This window comes from Urocitellus parryii, chromosome 4, assembly GCF_045843805.1.
Source record: "Urocitellus parryii isolate mUroPar1 chromosome 4, mUroPar1.hap1, whole genome shotgun sequence".
NCBI classification, from domain to species: domain Eukaryota; kingdom Metazoa; phylum Chordata; class Mammalia; order Rodentia; family Sciuridae; genus Urocitellus; species Urocitellus parryii.
This window is the reverse complement of record NC_135534.1, coordinates 157,071,883-157,078,675: the sequence shown is the minus strand read 5'-3', so window position 1 is coordinate 157,078,675 and position 6,793 is coordinate 157,071,883.

The following is a 6,793-nucleotide window of genomic DNA, read 5'->3' as shown; positions in this document are numbered from 1 at the left end:
TGAACAAGATGAACTAAAAAAAAAATTCCTGGACTTTGCATTCTACTTGTGCTATTTGAAGCTCTCCATAAGATTCATTAAAACTTCTTTGTTAGCTATTTGGAACTTCAGGGTAGCCGAGAGCACCAGTCTTTATTCTTTTCTCTAAATTTCATAAGTCTAATCCTTTGATCCCCTTAGAAATAAGCCAGAACATTTGTAAGTTTACTTTAATCATGAAGGGTAATTATTTAAATATTAATGCATAAAATTAATTTGAAGAACTAATTGATGGTCTATGGAACTTGAAATTCTTTAAATATTAATCAAAGTAAATGGACATACAAATAAAACATGATGTTTTATTGTCAAAAGCATAAAGGTTATTTTTATGATAATTAATCTACTTAATTATAATGTACCTTTTATGCTTGCTGAAAGAAAATAATTTTTACTTTTTTGAGAAGTTATCCAAGTATCTTTATATGATCTTATAATTTGGTCTAAGAAAATGGTTTAATAAAACGACAAGGGTATCACTTGTTTGTTTGACTTTTAATAGGCAAATTTTGTTCTCAATGTTAATTTTAATTAAATAAGGTGGCAATGAATGTCAAAATATGCATTGCATTGAATAAACTGTTTTCACAGCAAATATTTCTCTAAAGTCTTTGAGAAGTTGAGGTGAACTTTGGTTTAAAATTGTCTATTTTTAACTAAGAATTCTAAAAATTACTATATCTTCTTAGAAGTTTATTTTATTTTACTATAAACAAAAGAGTTTTTAAACATTATGATAATACTGAAAATCTGGTATGAGAAAACTCTTCTCTAGTTTAACAACTAGACTAACACCCCAATGATTGTTAACCCAAGTTTAGACTCCTATGGTTATCTGCAAATATCTATCTGAAAATCAAAATTCAATTTGATTTCAAATTTTATTTTCAGAAATTTAATTAAAATTAATAGACATCATACAAATAATAACCGTATCAACTAGTTGCCAGAAGATGTTATGCCCATACATTGAATCTCTCTGTAGTATTTGAAACTATAAAATTTATGTTTCGTTCAACAAACATTTAGTAAGCCCATACTCTATGTCATCTCTGTTCCAGACATAGAGGAGACCAAGCCTGTCTCTCCTCTTTGGAATCAAACTCATGTCCCAGTGTTATAAGGGGAAGAAACCCACTGGATTAATGAAAGCTTCTGAACAGCTTCTCTTTACCCTAAGATGTTATATGTAAATATAAAAATATTGATTTGCAGATTTGTCGCCCTTTGTCAAAGGTAGTTAGTACATCTTTCCAATATCCTTTCTCAGACTCATGGGTGAATGTTAATGTTACCATTATCTCTGAGCCATATCCTGTACAGTTAACGACATGGATAAAGAATCAGGGTTTATTCTAACTCTTCTAAATAACCAGTTTCTGAGTAAAAAAACAACCACAATGAGGATGATAATGACTTCAATACATCTAAATAATGTTACTGCTCTTTTAATATTTCAAATAGGTTATACTTTTGTCTTTACATGCCTTCCATACCTATACTCTTTAGTGATACATTCTCTTCTGTAATACCATTTTAAATATGCAATAGCATATTTAAATAAGAGTGAACTGTATGGAAGATGCGGTAAAACACATTAAGATTCTTCTAAGATACTTTCTTATATGGGAACACCTTTAATTTCATTTTCTGTGATTTATTTTCACTTACATGCTTGCATAACAAATGCAACATGTAAACTTCAGATAAGAAAAAGTATCCTTTGGATCCTATCTTAATAAACAGTGATTACAGGGATATTAATTTAATCCAAGTAAGGAAACACAAGCGCCCCCCTATCCTCTCTTCCAGCTCATTTTTGGAAGCAAAGGGTCATGTTCTCAAGGAGTGCTATCTCTTCCATCTATGGGAAAGCTGGTGTTGATTTTCCAGTTTAGAGACTGGTCAACAAAGAGAGATATCTGATGCTCACAATGTCATTAAAACTACAGCATATTTCTGTAACATGGCTGAATGATGTCAATCACTACCTTTAAGCATTTTTAAAATTCTCCAAGATTGCTATTTTGTGAGATTTTCTATGCTATGACTCGTGATATGTATTCTTGGGAGAAGCTGAGAAAGTGTACTTGGCTATAGAAACATATACCAGTGAAAAATCTTCCAAGGCAGGAAAAGAGAATTATACTCCCCTTTTGCATTTCAGTGTGCAAAATATTTGGGGTGCAGAGATTTCAGTGCAAAAGTTCTTTTCACAAATTCTGCTAAGGGATCTATGTAGCTGTACTACATATTTCATTAACTTAAAGAATTTTAAATTTTATTGCCTATTAGATGCTTAGCAAAGAGTCAGGAGAATAGAAAGTACTCAGTGAATGTTAGTTATGATCATTATTATCTCAACTTACACTAAGCATGCTACATAATGGGACACAGTTAGCCTATTGTAATGGACGGCTTTAATAGCCATTTTCATTTCTCACTGCTCTAAAATAAATTTTAAGCCATCACTTTTCTTAAAAGTGACTCAATTCAGAGAGCATTTCTTAAACTTCTCACATACTCTGTTCTTGTTCCAAGGTTATAACATAATGGATATGTTTATGAGCACGGGGCTGAATCCTGGGAAATGTAGATTGGGTGACCTCTGGCAAATGAATCTGCTCCTCTCATGGCTGGTAGAGCCAGCTGTAAAGTGCAGATAATCATACTCATTACCTGTCGCTCCAGCCTGTCGTGAGGATGAATGAGATGGAGATGGTGAGGCACCTGGTGAACACCGTGTAAATGTAAGGTTCACAGCACCCACCCCAGGGGGCTGATATGAGCTGTAACTACTTATACTGGCTCAGATTTGAGCACTTAGTAGGTGCTCAAAAATATACAGGGTGGGTTAACCAAATGGAACTGTGACATTTTCTAAGGGGCTTTCATAACCACGTTGATTTTTTTTTTTTTTAATTCACATGAACATTTTTTTTTTGTGGGAGCTGCATTCATTAAATGAACCATAAAAATTTAGTATTTTCCATTTCAAATTGTAGCAGATTTCTTAAAAGCAGAGCCTCCTGAAGTATTTTTCATGCTTAATGAGCTCTGATGGCTAATGTTACACATTAGTTTAATTTTCAACATTAAATACTACGATTTTAAGGGTAAAAGAAACCAATGATTATTGAGGGTCTCTTATTTGCCAGGTGTTTGCCAGGTACTTGGGGAGGCAATTTATATAAATCGTCTCGTTCAGTCTTTAGCACAGCACAATAAAATAGGCATTACCCGTCCCACTTTGCAGATGAGGCCACTCAACTAGGAGGTTCAGCAACTTGCTAAGAGTACTTGTCTAATTGAGGCGGGGAGGGAGGAATGCTAAACCCACAAAGATCAGAGGTTGCTCCTTTCCCAGAACCCAGCAATCATGTCTCTTTCATATGACCTGGATTATACCTAATTGCTTTGACCACAATAAGGTGTTTTGCCATTACCTGCTCTGTATCTGCCAATCCTCCAGCTCCACTCCTTGCCTCTCTCCGAGGCTCCACTCTGCCTGTGTGATAAATGGGCCAGGACCCTCGCTCCAGAGGTGCGGCTGAGAATCGTAGAGCTCTGGAATTGGAGGTGGTTGAATTCTTTGGAAATATGATTCCATTCATCTTTCCTCGAGACAATTAGACTCGCTATAGTCATAAGCCATCTGGGGGAGATTTTTTGAAAAGCAATTGGCAAGCAAAGTGTTCCATTTTCAGGTTTTGATGATATCTGTTTACCTCATGGAGATCTTGTGAGACTCCAGCGAGATAACACAGTAAACAACTTGAACACTTGTGAAATGGAAAACAAATCTAAGGCATACCCCTTATTAGCTGATGGTGTTAAGCAGGGGTGGGTGAAGAGAAGCTTTCCAGATTTTACCAGTGTCCCAGAGGGTGATATGATAGTAAATTTCCACGAGGCAACAGAAAATGCTGGCTGCCTAAAACATCATGAGATGCTCTACGAAAGTTCTACTGCTAACCTCAAAAGGCTAATCCTTCGGAGAATAATGCACTACTACTTCACCAACATCCTATGGAATCGTCATGGTAATAATACTACCTACCACTTCCTTTCATATATTTAATGAGAAAGTATGAAATAAAGAAAATTTCCAAAATACTATCTTGCAGTTCAATCTTCATATATATGTTTTTATTGGTACAAGTTTTCTCTGTCACTTGTACCACAAAAAACTCATAATCATTTTTCAATGAAGTTACTATTTGAAGTTAGCACATATTATAATGGGAAGATTTTGCTTATTACATAATAGACAACCATTGTGTTATAAGTGGAATTTTTTTTCTTTGATTTTTAAGATTGCTAGAAGTAATGATATCACTGGCAATTGTTTGAGATGAAACATACTAGCACAAGTTTGGTATGATTTTATGCTGTAGGTAGGCTGTATGCATGGCATTTAATATGAGCAAGCCTACGTTATATGGTATTTGTTACGTATGTGTATAAGATTTATATTATTTAGTTGCTCAGTTGTGTAAACAAAATTAGAAGCCCTAAGAGGATAAGGACCAGGTCTTACTGACCCATCCTAAACAGACTTTGGCATGCAAAAGGCCCTTAATAAATAATTGCTAGGTTACATCAGGACTCCTGCCATCCCATTTTACTAGTGGGAGTCCTTGAGTGCTGAGCAGATCAATCATCACAGGCTCCCAAGCTGTCTTACTCACGATAAAACTTAAATGTGTTAGAAGCATATTGGAATTATGATGAAATTAGCAGCAAAGTTTTAAAACTGAAGCTGAGAGTGAGAAGAAGGCCCAGAAGCAAAAGCAGCAAATTTACATGTCTCTTCAAGCAGACAGGCTCAGGGTTCTCGCTGAGTGGTCAGGAGGCAGATGGATAAATTGCCCTCGTGAACACCCTCATCTGCACCTTTCCCAATTCTACCTTTATCACAGTGACTAAGATCTTTCGGGGTCTAATAAGTCAGAGAATTTGAAAAAGGCTAATGGACTTGAGGGATAAAGGATCAGATGAAGTGACTTTGGAATCAGTGAGCTTTTTGTTTGTTTTCCTGTTTTTGATGAAATAAGATTCCTTTAAGAGACTTCCTTTTCTGGTCTGTTTCAGTTGTTTTTCCACATTTGTTACCTGTATGGCAATGTTGGGGAGGCCTCTGCGATAGGCTGTCATTTTAATATTCAGTGTTTTGGAGAATGCTCAGGGGAATGTGCCAGGAATAACACAAACCAAAAACGCAACAGATAGAATGAGAAGGGACTTTGGAAAAGTGGGAAAGAAAGTACCCAAGTATTCATTAAAGAAGTAACTGCTTCTAAGTGATTTAGAAAAAGAGATATTCAAAGCAAAAATAAAAAAAAAAGAATAAAATAATAATCTCCTTGAACTCAGGCCTGGCTTTAGTCACCGAGAAGTCGATGCATGAATGAAAACTGAGAACGCTGCATCCCAGAGTCGGCACCCACTGTGCTCAGGTATTGGAAACGCTGCAGCCCCATATTCAGATCCTGGACAGTCTCCTGCCTCTGCTCTGGGATCCCCCAGCCCCTTTTCTTGGGACTCTCCTGAAGCAAATTTGGGAGAGACCTCTGAAAAATATTAAGTCTCCCTCAGCCAGACACTACCCCTCTATGCAAGATGTGGTTCTGTGGCTAGGGAAACCTTTCATTTACTTCCCAGTCCCATGCTTGTTTCAGATATTTTGATGTGAATCAATGGTGGAGAGATATGTCCATATGTCCCCGCTATGAGAGATAATGGTGAAGGAAAAAAAAATGGCTGTGTACTATTTTGTTCCCAAGCACTCCAATCACTACTGCAAGCAGGGTCATCATTCTTTCTTCTAGAGCAGAGTCTCTGGCTTGAAGGAGCAGAGATAGAGCTGTGATTACAGATGGGCAGTCTCTATTTTGCCTTGTAGGTGTCTTCCACAGTGCTTACCAAGTTTCGGCGTTCAGTGATGATACCAACAGCTGATCTGGTGGAAGTTATGCAGAGAAAATAAACTTGTACTTTTCCAGTTTAAAACTTTGGGCAGACAAAGGTGGGAGAATATGAGACTGAAAATAAAATCAAAATGCTGTTGCATGTATTGCAAAGAATAATTGTGATTTTCTCAAGTCACAGTTATTGATATACCTGAATAACTCATGCAAACTTCTTTCATCTCTTCTTTGTAAAATGTCTACTGGTTTGCACTTAGGTGGAATGAAAGATAGTCTTTGACACAATACTGAGCAAGATCTTAGAAGACACATTATTGCTTTTTTAAAATCCATAAGTAGAAGACATAACACTAAGTTGCCATTTTATTTTTCCAATAAGATATTCATTATCTTATGTGGAGCTATTCATTATTTTTGGCATCAAAGATGTATATAAATGGTACCCCACATAATACAAACCACATGTTTACATAGCATGAATGTTCAATCAATTAGTTTACACACACAAATGCTGGAATATTAATGACACATGTTAGTATTTAGTGGGAAAAAAGCCAACAAAGCTAATTTGATGCATTGATCCTTGGGACCTTCACACAGATGTGAACCTTTGACTTCATCACAAGTGATTTGGCTGACAAACAGTAGCATGTAATTATTGTTGTGCCATCATAAATTAATTAAGATATCAATCCATCAACTCAGAATCGGCAGCCTAACCACCTTTGTAAGTTTGGGCTACTTTCCTTCCCTTTACTGTCCTCACATGTGCTTATCAGACATCTTGCAAACATTGGCTTGTGCCAGATCAGCTTTTCCCTAAG